We start from the raw sequence: 12,382 nt of genomic DNA on the forward strand, positions 1-12,382 counted from the left end.
TCAAAGTTGACAGATGCTCTAGTAAATGTCACAGTCTTTCTAGATGTTTACAATAGCCAGTTGAATTTCAGGTTATCCAACTGATAAAAGATAAATCCTAGTGTCTGGATTATTTTTTCTTTCCTTTTCATCAATGCAAAATGGCTTTTTTTTTTTTTAGGAACAAGGAGCACTTTTTCAGTCTTCTATCTACCCACTCCAACCATTTTCTTAGTTGTAGGACATGCTGTGTCCATAGCACTTTGAAATAATATATTGAAATAATATTGAAATAATGCCTGAAATAATATTGAAATAATATTGAAATAATGCCTATTCATGCACAGCTACTAGTATCTCTCTCTTGTCAAAGTGCAAGGTGATGCCTGTCTCCCTGATTCACACATAGACGTGAGCTTTACTTATGCCAAGCAAGCAGATCAAAAATTCACAGATGACTAATTGTATTTTATGATCTGGATCTTTAAGCGCCATGAAAATCAGAGGGGAAGAAAGCTGTCAGTTTTTTCTCATTCACACATGCTGGCTGAAGCGTGGAGGGGGTTATTTTCCATCTCCCATGGTCTTCAGCGGAGGGCTTTTATTGATTTCAACAAGAGCTGGATCAGACAGTGTTCGTAATGTCTGGCTCCTGAGCTGATGTGACTAGCAGGGAGCTCGCTGTCTTTCCTCCATCTGCTCAGTGTGAGTGTGTGTAGCTGAGAAAGAGAGAATTCAGTGCAGCTTTTTCCTAAATTCTGTTGTTTAAATAGATTTCTGGTTTCCCGCTGTTGGACGTGATTCTTGAAATGATTGGGAGGCAAAATCCAGGCAATCAACTTTTCTGTGATAGTAGAAGCATACTGGGTTTGACTGATTACACCAGATGTGTGCCCCACCACCCCCTCAGCTCAGAATTTTGGGTGATGGCTTGGGGAATATGCTGCCAGCTTCCTCTGCTTTTTGGGTGGTGACTTACAGTTATTTGCCTAGTAGAAGTGCTTATTTGGCAGATAAGTTCAGAAGACAAGGTGTAAGTAAAGTATTTCTCATCTAAAAATTTGGTTTTGATCCCTAACCAACTTTGCATGACTGCTGCACATTTTACAAATAAAGGTAACAAATTAAATTTGTAAGTCTTTGTTTTTATTAAATGAGCTGTTTGTAAGGGTAATTTTTGGTTGTGTGGCAGCTACAGTGTCTCATGTTAACTGTGGTCAGCTCAGCGTCTGGCTGGCCACGGCTGTCCAGAATATGTGGGGATTACAGTTGTATTTCAACACCAGTAATTTGTCAGTACAAGGAGGAATTATCATTCTAGCAAAGACACAAAAGTTCAGGAGACAGGACAGTCTCCTCTTTTCTCTTTTCTGCTTCCAAGGCAAATTATATTGATACAGCTTCACAAGTAGCAGTATTTAACTTTGCATTTTGTGGGGTTTGTCTGGTCGGTTTGGTCAGGCAGTGCAAGAGTAACAGAAACAGCTACATAAAAGAATTTCGGTAAAACAGACATGCTTTCATGTCAGAGGCAGTCAGGGGGTGCATAATGCATTTGAAGAAAAGATTATTGGGGAAGAGATATTAGGAAAAAAAAGGTGATTTGACCATTTTAATTTCTTTGGGGAAAAGATTCAGCTATCATTCATAGTACAGAAAGTGGTCTAATCAATGATGCTGTTAGGCCCTAACATAATACAAAGTAAGCTGTTGTAAATTAAAAGGCAAAGAATCTCCGTTACCTACAGCTGCTTCATCTGAAGCTCCTGTTCTAATGAAGTGGAGTTTATCTAAACCAGAAGGATTACAGGCTAATTTCGTTTTACTGGGGTCTTATTTGGTGGTACCAATGAGGCTCCGATTTCAGTGTTTAATAAATGAATAATCTTCTAAATTTCTGGATGAACTCCACTGGACAACAGTTTTCCACAGACATGCCAAGAAAAGGATAAGAAAGATTTAGCAAGAAAGATTAGGTGAATTAACTACAGCTGCCTATATCACTTGCTGCGATGACAGCAGCTGAACAAACTGCAGGACTTTGCACCAATGCAAAAGCATACAGGAACCCTTGACCCCCCAAGTCAGAAGTAAAATCTCTTCGGCTGCTATATGGCAATGGACAGATCATTCTGTACATGCGTTATTTCTAGTACTTTTTTTCCCTAAGCATATGGCAGCAGTTATCGTGGGCGAAGTACTACTTCAGCAGTTCAAAGCCCTGCCTGGTGGGTTGGTTGGACCTTGGGTCTTATGCAGCATCTCAGTTCTTTTCTTCTTTGCCCTTGTGTCCCAGCTTCGGGTAACCCAAAAATGCTTTTTACTGGCAGCATTCGTCTAACATTTGTGGGTTTGTACAGCAAGTACTTTGGGAAAGAGTACCGAAGTTTGCAGAATGTGTTCATTTCTGCAAGAAAATGCAGCAGTTATCGGCCCTGCGGGCTCTGGCTGTTGTCAGGGTGACTGTGTGCCACTTTGCCTGTTCTTATTGAGCAGAGTAAATAGGCCATGCAAACCTGTCTGCTGGATGCTGGGTTTTGAGGTATTACAGCTTTGAAGGGTTCAGCAGTGTGATTTCAAGGAAGAGAGGTGTTATATTAATTTTAACATTTTTTTTTCCTGAATTCTCGTGTGTATAGCCACTTTTCCCTTTATTCTTTAGCAGGAGGTGTGCTTTGTCTTATTAGGATGTTTTGCCTATTGGTGTGCTCTTCATTAATCTAGAAAATGTATTAAGCTTTTTTTGCTCATATTTCCAATTACCTTTTCAATTACAGTTTTCAATTACCATTAGGAATCCCTAATTGTATACGAGAGGGAATTGTGCTAGGCACTTTACACACACAGAAGAGACCTTTATCCAAAGTACGTAATACCAAAATATAAAGACTATAGGTGGCATATGGATACAGACAGTTGGAATCACAAAGAAATGATTAATTAGTGTTGGTCAGCACAATAAGCATCAGTGTCTGCACATCAACATTTTAATTATCTTCAGATTGCTTTGAGCTATATGTTTCAGGGATGATTTTCGACCAGGGAGGAGGAGTTTTGATGGGGGCTGCTTATTTCCTCCTCTGCATAATCTTTGCATTTATTGATAATGGCTCTTCAGAAAGACTCAAAGTAGAAGTGGGCATTTTGAAGCAAGACTTTTGTGATTTGTAACATTTGAAATATTCCATACCTAGTCAGCTCTGGAGCCGGTTTAATCAGGTTGTCTTAGAAATAATTGTGGAAGTGAGTGATTTCCCCCCGCCCCCCACGACATTTTTCAGCTAGGCAATCAGTAGGGAGCTGCCTGGGTACACGCTTGTACTGTTCCAGCTAATTCAGTAAATGAAAAATAAAACCAGCCCTATGAGATAAAATGCAAGTTTGTGGCAGATTTTAGAGCATTTGAGATAGTAAAACCTTGTAGCACACGGTTCATGTCGTGCTTCTCAGTGAGGTAAAGGGCTTGTCACCCACCTGCTTTGCGGTTGGAAAGCTGGTAATTTGCCTTCCCCTGCTCCCCTGCCTTTCATTGAGCAGCTGGGAAATGACTGAGTCCTTCTGGGCTGTTTTTAGGTTGTTCGTATTCTTCCACGGTAAACCTAAGAGCTGGGATATTAAAATTTTATTTCCATGTTGCGCATACTTCCTAACCCATGGAATTTCACCCACTTTCTGGTTCTAAAAATTAAGCGCAAGACAGTTTCTTTTGGCAGATTTACAAATATGTGGGTTACTGAGCATGTTTCTTTTTATTAAATTTTTTTCTGTTTGGTATTCTGTTCCTATGTTAGTATAAATTCAGATCTTTATTTTGGGATTTGGTTAATGTTTTGTCAGTGTCATCTGCATCAGCTCCCTGGGCTGGTTTTGGACTCCATTTTCTCTACAAGTGGCAAGAGTCCTCACGTGCAAAACCTGCAGTCTTTATGGAGGGCTAGTAAGGGCAAGGTTTCTCTTATTCTTGGTTCCAGAGGCAGGGTGAGGTGCTAAGGCTGTATCTTACCTCCGTGCACCAGCCGTGTGTTGAAATAGGCTGCCCTAACGGCACTTTGGATGGTAGATTTTATTTCCCGAGTGGTGTTTGCTCTTTGTGCTGGATCTGGCCGTGGGGAATGGGAAATCACCAGCACTACAGTACCTGCTGTTTATGAAAAGCCCCTTGAAACCTTGTGTTTGTGTACGCACCCTGAGCTGGTCCAAGATAACATACCCTGATCGTTGTCCTTTTTCTTTCAGACTTATTCCCAGTCTTTTTTAGACATCTAGCAATTCTCATTAAAGACAATTAGCGTAAGTTAATGGCATATAGTCAAGTGACAATAATCAAATAAGAAAAAAATTGTTGCCCAAAAGATAGTGCTGTCCTGAATTTGAGGGAAACCTTTGTTTTCCTGAAGCTGCGTTACCTTTCTTTGCTGGTTCAGAGCTGTATTTATCTGCTCTCATTTTGAGTAACTGTGTTTACTTTGAAGCCAGCTGTGAGGTTAGGACCTCATTAGAAGTAGAAATTACGTATTTGTATGCACTGTCATTCTGAGGACCCATCAAAAGCTACTCAGGTGCCGATGTGGTCCATCAGGTAGGCTGTGAGGGGTCAGTGTTAGGCCACCTGTCCCATCCATGCTCGGAGCTTGCCAAAGCACAGTTACGCGACAGTTTTCACACCACTTCCATACCGTGTCAGTATGCTGTAACATATAACAATATGCTGCCTCTCTCTTTTGCTCTTTCTGTTTTGTCTGTTTTCCTCTATTTTTTCCCACCATGGCATCTGCTGGCAAGAATTTTCGCCTTCCCTCTCTATTTGAGTTATTAGATTGTAAGCATTGTTGGAAGGAAATGTGAAGAGGAAAAATCACTGAATAAAAGAGAGAGTCAGATCCAGCCTGAGCACTAGGTCCTTTATAGAGGAGAGCAAAGTCAGTGTCTCCAGAAGTTCTCCCATTTCTAATTCTTAAGAATTTTTGTTACCAAACACTCCAGAGACCGAGGGATCGCATCTGTCAAAATGGGCACTAATGGAGCTTTTGACGAAAAACAAAAGATGTAGCCTTCCTGGTTGCAGAGATAACGGGAGCTACAGGAGCGCAAGGATCTATAGTATTATGCAGATGTATAGGTGCCTTGTAACAATAGCGTATGGAGAAATGGCTTCCCGTTGCTTGTGTATCATTTCAAAATCTGGCTGCCTTCACTTAACTGTTAAAGGTGATGAAAACTAACCAGGAACAGGAAGGGGGCTGGGTTTGATCTGGGCTTTTAAAAATCTGTCACAAAGCTGAAATTTCATAATATAGTTGCCTACTTTAAGTTAGGTTAGTTCAAACCGGTTCTGACCCAGGCTGACTGCTGGCCTGGGTATCTTCTAAGTATATTTCTCCAAACAATGTAATTTAATAAGTGTAAGGATATAATTATATTCTTTTACTGCAATAGGAAGATATACTGTAGTATATTGTTTCTTATTTCCATAGAGAACTGAGATGCTTTTACAATGGCTGGCAATGAGCTGTATTAAATACAATTGTAAAAACAATTTACAGTGGGCTTGCCAGCATCATGCTGCATTTCCAGAAGGTGTTATTATAGAAGGAAGACTAATTAAAGCATGAGGAAAAATGGAAGAGGAAATTGGACCCAAATCATGTAGAGCTCTTAGCCTGCAGCATCTGTCAATGTTGCAAATTCAGGTGTTTTATATAGTAGTGAAATCTGAAGTGTCAGCTCCTGTGGAAAATATAGTGAGCATCTTCTGAATATCTTGCCTGGCCTGTGTTATGCTGATAGAGGTAAAGAGCAATGCTGTTTCCCACTGTGGCTGTGTGAAGAAGGAAAATGTCATTGCTACATACCGCCTAGCAGTCTTTGGCTGTGCAAAACATGTTTATGTAGCTGCTTGTCATCAAATTCCACCGCGATGAAGGAGCAAATGCTTGCATACAGGGTAGAAAAGTACAGTACTGAACCACAGAAAGTTGAAATTGGAAGGCACCTCTGGAGATCGTCTAGTCCAAGCCCTCTGCTGAAAGCAGGGGCAGTGAGAGTGGGTTGCTCAGGGCAATGTGGCATCGTGTTTTGAATATCCCCACAGCCTCTCTGGGCAACCTCTTCCAGTGAGTGACCACCCTCGCAGTAAAAAAGTTTTTTCTTATGTTTAAACAGACTTTCCGGTGTTTCAGTTTGAATCATTGGCCCAGAGCAACATCATCAGGCCCTGTTGTTCTCCAGTCCCTAATTTTCCCTCTCAGTTGCATAATTTTTAATCAACTTCTTCTTGTTTTGCTATGGTATTTGATCACATGGCACCATACCCCCTCCCAGCCCCACCAGCATCCCAATCTCATCCACAAGCATCCACAGATGATGCATCCTGATTTTCAGGAGCTGCAAATGGACCCTTGCCTATGTTGGGAATGGCACAGGGTTATCACTGCTGCCGAGCACCATTGCCTGGAAACCATGCTGGAGATGCTGATATTGAGTTAACATTGTTATTTGCACTTTGACCTTTTGAGAAGTTCAGGTTAGGATGCTGTCCTATAGGGAGATAGCATGCTGAGGTTGGTCTTACTGCACGTGGTTATTTAGAAGCATAAGGAGTAGAGAGGAAACGTGCCCTTAAAGACATGACTAAAGATGGCCAGTGGCCAGAAAGAGAAGATAAAAAAGAAATGAGGCACAGTCACGTGTAAGGACATGCACAAACGAATGTGTAACGGTGCTTGAAATCAAATCTAGATTTGATTGCTGCATTCCAAGTGTGTGGCATTAACCACAAGCATGCCCTTCCCCTTATAAAGACTGAAGTTCCTGTTTAAATGTATTTAGCTTGGAGTAACTCATGTATTTCTGTTCTTTGTTAAAATCAGAGTTTCACTCTTTGGGATCATTTAGCATGCACCAAACTGTGTGTCCCATGGTTAAATTACTTCCTATTGGCTTAGTGCTAGCTTGGGATTTATGTTTCGAGGGAGCATAAGTGTACCCTAAACACTTACGGGACCAGAGCTATCAAAACTCTGTTTTTGTTGTTTTGTATATTGTTTTCTGACCACATCCAGTCAGGTTTTTTTCCTGTCATATAGATACAGCAGATAAAAACTGGACTAGTTATTAAAAAATAATAATAATTCTTGTATGAATGACAATCTGAATGTTTCTCTAGCTCCTTTTTTAAGCAGATATAGTCATAATCAAAACCATATAAGCAAATATTTCCTCTTTCTCATTACCAAGCATGATTCAGAAGCATAGGAAATCTTTGATAGACACTGAGCTATCAAGTGCCACACAATTCTAGTAAAAATTTACAGGAAAGATTTCAGAGAAAGTTAAATTGGATTATTAGATGGTGTAGGTTGAATTTCCCTCTGTCGAAGTGTTAACTGCTGCTATCCCAGAAAACCACAAGGATCTAGGCAGCCATTTAGTGGGTCTTTTACCCTGAGCAATAGGTTGCAGGAAAGATTTTGACATTCCAAGTTCAGCTGTGCAGTGATGAGAATGATCTGGAAATTGTTGAGACGTCTGTCTGAATTGTTAAAGCCCAAAGAAGGAAGCTAAAAAAATAAATCTGTCCCATGGCAACTCCTGACTCGGAGGCACTGGTTGTGGTAGAACGGGAAAAGCCATCTGACTCACTGAGTCAAATGACAAAACGCTTGTGAAGGCTGAAGCTATTCAGGCAGTTTCTACTAAATGCGTGCTGTTTTGACAATGCCAACAATTAGTTTCCTCATTTTATGTTTGCAGTACATTATCATGGTGTCTTTTCTTTAATTTGAACTTTTTAAAATAAATAAATAAAATTTATTTATGCAAGCTTGGTGGGGAACTGGGACATTTGGTAATTGGTGCGTGCCACTTCCTAGAGCAATAAATGTCTACTGCCTGCCTCATTTTGTGTCGGTACCACATATTTGTTGATTAATTGTTTCAGAAAAAAATCTTGTATCTGTAATTTCTAAAAGGTTCACGAAATGTTTATCAGGTGACTCCTGCCTGCCACCATATGGGATCAAGATGAAGCACCAACGACAAAGCATGCTTTCTATTACTGCTTCCCTTTTCCATCAGCTGCTATGGGGTAGGTCTTTTGAACCGCACACTGCTGTCGGCTGAAAGGATTATGAGATTCAAAATAGTTTTCCACTACTGTCAAGTCCAAATGGCTCCTTTGCTGTGATGCTAATATTGTTGATTGTCTACAGAGACACAAACATGGCAATGCTTCACCATGCCTCAAGGTTTGATCCCATATTTTCTTTAGATGTGTAGGTGCTTTGTTGTGGCTTCTGCCTTCTCTCTGGCTGGGTTTCCCTGCCACCTCTTTGTGATACCAAGAAGGTTTGTGCAAACTGATTAAAAGAAGAGGTCTGCCTCAAAATTAACATTTTTAGCCAGATCAGTTCTCTGACTGCCACCAGAAGGCACAATCCTGATTACTCCTTCTCTGAGGTCTTCTTTTCAGTCTGTTCAGCAAGCTGTTTCAACTTGCATCTAGACCTGACACATGGGAAGCCCTGGAATCACTTAGCTGGGAATAGCAGGGGGAAGAGTGCCAGCAGTGAAGTCTTAAATTGTCTTAAGCCCATCATAAAATCACACTCTCAGTTAACTAGAGTACATTGTGTGGGGTATGGAGCTCATTGCTGGACCAAATTTGTCAGCTGCTCAAGCGTACAGCATTTCTTGGGTTTTTTTAAGGCAATGTTCTTTCTGCCCTTTTATAAAACCCATATTTTTGAGAATCTCAGCTCTACATAGGAGTCAGATTTTAAGAAAATACAATGCTTGCAATCAAAGGACTTTGAACAGTATGGTGTTGGACGCAGTTTGAATGCTGACATGCATTGTACAGCTTTTGATTTACTGGTGATTGCTGATGGGAGTTTTACTGAATTACTACACGTTGCAACTCTGCACAGAATCTGGTATTAATACCAAAGATCGGTGTCTGCATTCTTGCCAAGTACAACGATCCATATCTTTCTTTAGGAAAATTTTATGATTGGGAAGGACGTGCATCTTTGCAAAGCTTAACTCTTCTAAAGTGGAAATCTGCAGGCATTTGGAATACTGCGCTCTCTGTCTTTCAATTTCAGGCCCTCTTCCCTTCCCTACACTCCCTAAAAAGTGAGGTGACTTTTTTTTTAATTCACATACAATATAAAATAACAATAAAACAAATTAACATAATAGATGAGCATTAATAATTAATGCACCTTCCCTGTATGTCTCCACTGGACTGAATTTAGCAGCAATATAGGTGGTTACATAAAGTCCTGTGTCTTACCCTGATGGCCCAGGCTCATTCGTGCCAGTAGCATCACCAAACTCACTGGGGCAAATCCTGCGAGCAGCAGCTCACCATCGTGCTTCAGTTCCCCGCGCAGGGGTTTCTGATTGCTGTTTCTTCTTGTGTGTTTCTGAAAGACAGAGAATGACAATTGCCAGCTGTTTTCCACAGATCGGGAATACTTTTCAGGGTGTCAAAAAAAATTTTCCTTTCTCTTTCTCTTATGGGTATTGGGTCTCCTGTCAGAATTAATATCTGTGTGATGAAGCCATTTGAGCCCCTAGATGGGCAAATAGAGGTAGATTGTGGCTTTTGAGTGAAGACAGTTTGAAGATGCCAAATCATGCGAATCTGTTTTGTGGCATGGACACATGTGCAGACTGAGACACCAAGACAGCTCTCGAATTGTGGTGAACTGTGTGAGAGGGAAGACGGGAAATGACAACTGTTGAATATCCCTGATGCTGTATGAGTACACCAGCATTTTGGGGTTCTTGCTTTTCAGCAAGTTAGTAGCTAAATATGTGGTTGAGGAGAGTATTGAAGTAAGACTTCAGTGCTCTCCAGAGGATAAGTAGAATAGAATCATAGAATAGTTTGGGTTGGAAGGGACCTTTAAAAGTCATCTGGTCCCCCCCTGCCGTGGACAGGGACATCTTCAACTAGATCAGGTTGCTCAGAGCCCCGTCCAACCTGGCCTTCAATGTGTCCAGGGATGGGGCATCTACCACCTCTCTGGGCAACCTGTGCCAGTATTTCACCACCCTCATTGTAACAAATTTCTTCCTTAGATCTAGCCTCTTTTAGTTTACAACCATTCCCCCTTGTCCTGTCACAACAGGCCCCACTGAAAAGTTTGTCCCCATTTTTCTTATAACCCCCCTTTAAGTACTGAAAGGCTGCAATAAGGTCTCCCTGAAGCCTTCTCTTCTCCAGGCTGAATAACCCCAACTCTCTCAGCCATTCTTCATAGGAGAGGCATTCCATGCCCCTGATCATTTTCGTGGCCCTCCCCTGGACCCGCTGCAACAGGTCCATGTCTTTCCTGTGCTGAGGGCCCCAGAGCTGGACGCAGTACTGCAGGTGGGGTCTCACCAGAGCAGAGCAGAGGGGCAGAATCACCTCCCTCGACCTGCTGGCCACGCTTCTTTTGATGCAGTCCAGGATATGGTTGGCCTTCTGGGCTGCGAGCGCATATTGCTGGCTCATGTCCAGCTTTTCATCCACCAGTACCCCCAAGTCCTTCTCAGCAGGGCTGCGCTCAATCCCTTCATCCCCCAGCCTGTATTGATACTGGGGGTTGCCCCGACCCAGGTGCAGGACCTTGCACTTGTTGAACCTCATGAGGTTCACACAGGCCCACTTCTCGAGCTTGTTTCATCAAGCAAAGGCAATGGCAGATAAGTAGATGATAAGAGGGGTTTTTTTTAAGTTAAAATTCTGCTTATTTCTAACACTGCTGTTGCCAATGTAACATATGGTGTCAGCAGCATATTTTGAGGGAAGAGAACACCAGGTTGCAAGAGCATCATGCAGCAAGAGTAAAGAGCTCATGGAGAAGACCACAGCACTGGCGGAAAAATCCTTCTCTTGAGGGGTGTTTGTGAGGAACTGCCAAGCAGTTTGCTTGCTTGTAACCATGGTGTGAAAGCACCCACTGTGGGTCCCTACAGTTTGTCTGCGTGAAGATCCCATACACCTTCTTCTCAGAGTTGGGAGTCTTTTTTTGCTGGGTGCTTAATATACAGTAAAGCACAGCCTCTGCTTTGACATGCCTACAGGCTCCGTAAAGCCTAGGTGGAACACACAGACACAGCAAAGAGAACCTGTGGTGTCAGGGACGTGGGATTACACAGCCAGAAACACAATGTGGCACTCCCGTCCCTTTTTTTCTAGCCTGTTTTTGAAGGGAAACATGATATGAACGTGTGCCATCTTTCTTCACAGAAACTTCCCACAGGCTTCATCAGAACTGGATGAAAGGCAGCGGGACAAATTTTTGTCTCCATGGAGAAAAAAGGCTGTGAGTTCAGGTTACCTCTTCTCCTAACCTGCAGCTGGACAGGCAGCCCATAGGCAACACACGCATACCTTTATACCAAGTGTGAACTGCTTCTTGTCTGCTGGGTAGTTAGGGAATAAATGAGAAAGCTGCAGTATTGTGAATGAGGAGATGAGGGAAATAGGGACTGAGAGTATCTCTGTGACCTAAGGAGTCTCTGACTCCTCGCCTTGCTATGAGCAGTCAGCGGCCTGACTAAAGCAGTCAAAGAAGTTCATTTTGGAGGATGTAATGGAAGACATGACAATCACATAATTCAAGAGCATTTCTTCCATGATGCTCATCACAAAAGCACAACTCATTTGTTGACAGAGTGGTACAACAAGATAAGATACTAAAACAAGGATGATCTTCAAGATAAGCATGTAGGTTCACAAACTTTCCCTCCAATTTTAGTTGCATAGCTGAGGCGCCCAAGATGGAAGTGGAGTTACTTGGTCCCACTACATTTGTGGACAGTGGAAAGTGATGGGCCTTATCTGAGGTTTGATTCTGTCTCTCATCATGGACTACAAAAGGAGCCCAGGACAGCCAGCCTCCTGCTGGAGGGACATCTGTCGGGTACCTAACCTTCCATGGGATGACTCTGGACCACAACGGTTGTGTTTCCTATGAAGAAGATGAGGGTCATACGCTTCTGAAGGCAAGCCGAGATGGCGGTCTTGGCACTATAGACCGTATGACTGCCAACAGGAGAGCGAGGGTCAGGGTGCAGTTGCATGATCAGCTTAAGATGTGTAGCTACACAAGTACCCAGGCCAATATAAAGGAGTGGGCAGGAATGCATGGAGAGGTGAAGGATGTGAGATGGAGTGAGATTGCCCCTTTCAACAGCAGCTTAAGTTGATTATGGAAGGCTACCCTTAAACAGGGCAGGGGAATGTAGCTGGTGGGTGTGGGATGAGAACTCACTGGGGGCTGTGGCACGGTGAGGAGTTTCAGCAGTTGCTGCACCATCTAACAGCAAAGGTACCACATGATGAGATCTGCCATTGCCTTTTCTTGATCATGCAGGGCCTCTGTGGGCATTAAGTATCACTTTT

The 12,382-nt window shown here is 42.4% G+C and overlaps 1 protein-coding gene across 1 annotated transcript in view; it reads left to right on the plus strand.

Moving 5' to 3' along the window:
* Positions 1 to 12,382, plus strand: part of FAM124A (family with sequence similarity 124 member A) — a 46,545-nt gene that overhangs the window by 11,135 nt on the left and 23,028 nt on the right. The window lies entirely within an intron of this gene.

This window comes from Calonectris borealis, chromosome 1 (genome assembly GCF_964195595.1).
Source record: "Calonectris borealis chromosome 1, bCalBor7.hap1.2, whole genome shotgun sequence".
In the NCBI taxonomy this organism is placed as follows: Eukaryota; Metazoa; Chordata; class Aves; order Procellariiformes; family Procellariidae; genus Calonectris; species Calonectris borealis.